This window comes from Ctenocephalides felis, unplaced genomic scaffold, assembly GCF_003426905.1.
Source record: "Ctenocephalides felis isolate EL2017-DRISC unplaced genomic scaffold, ASM342690v1 CF-g0.4_SCAFFOLD_01886, whole genome shotgun sequence".
In the NCBI taxonomy this organism is placed as follows: Eukaryota; Metazoa; Arthropoda; class Insecta; order Siphonaptera; family Pulicidae; genus Ctenocephalides; species Ctenocephalides felis.
In genome coordinates this window covers 19367985-19369287 of record NW_020538040.1, presented here as the reverse complement: position 1 = coordinate 19369287, position 1303 = coordinate 19367985, and positions in this window count along the sequence as shown.

Genomic DNA, 1303 nt, shown 5'->3' with positions numbered 1-1303 from the left:
TACTAGAAAAATTCATAGGTAGGACTTATGAATAAACAGCGCGTTGTAGGAGTACCGCGTTATAGGAAGGCTGAAAAAATTTAGCTCCGCATAGTATGCGTTCCCAAAGTATCGAGTTATCGGAATGTTGACTGTATATATTTTTAATAGAATCATAATCAGAACTTAACAAGTCCAAGACTTTTTAAACGACGTGGTTTTTATGGCAACCCAAACGGTTTTTCTATCTCTATGTGATGATTTATTATCACAATTTTTGTACTACCGATGAATTTTCAATTGGTGCAGCAATTCCAGGTTATTTTCAGCGAAAACTTATTGCTATCTATATAGTTTTGAACCTAAAACCTCTGATTCGAATTCGGACACTACTTTAGCCAGAGTCTTAACTTTCTCAAGTTTTCTTAACCAAAACATCTACGTCTATTTATTAAGCCCATCATAGCATCGTCGTGGTTAAAAAGGGCTAAATAGATAGACGTAGATATTTGGTTGAAAAAATTAAGAAAGAAAAAGAAAGTTAAGACTCTGGCCCAAAGTAGTGGACTTCGAATCAGAGGTTTCAGGTTCAAAACTATAGACGCATTAGACATAGAAATTTAAATCAATTACCCCAAATTCAAAATCTTTCTTCAAAATCTCAACTAGAAACAAGATAGAAGACAGAATTTGTCCCATTCATATTCGCTTGGTTCTAAATATGCCATCCTATTCCTTCCAAACCTTTTTTGTAAGTTATCCCTGTAAAAAATGTCCCAAGCTGTTCGCTTATTGTCATTTCGTGTTTTTCTTAGAATTTCTCGCCGTTGGAAACTTTCCAATCTAGAACAAAAATTGCAAGCGCACTAATGCGGAAAAATATCACTATACCGCAAGATAGAGAATACTTGCTATCACGGCATTTCCTAGAAAATTGACACGATATAATTTCTCTTTTTTCCGACGTTGTAGTTCACCTTGTAACAATATAAAGTATATATTACATAATTCACATTATGTTTTATATTCTCGTAAAGAAGTGAATGTAAGTTTAAATGTGTGAATTATTTGCGCGATACTTTTACTATATCATAAAAATATAAATATCTAGAATAGTGTCACTAGTTTGTAAATTAACCAGGATAAAAGATATTCTCTTTGAAACATAATTACTATGTCGCGGTATTAAAATGTTGAAAACCTTTCTGTGTATTTTTGACATTAGAGTTATGTTAAAGATTAAGCTGGCAAAATATACGAAAAATAAAAGGATTTGTTGGTTAATTTGAATGTAACGACAGCTGTAAATTTCACAAAGTGTAGT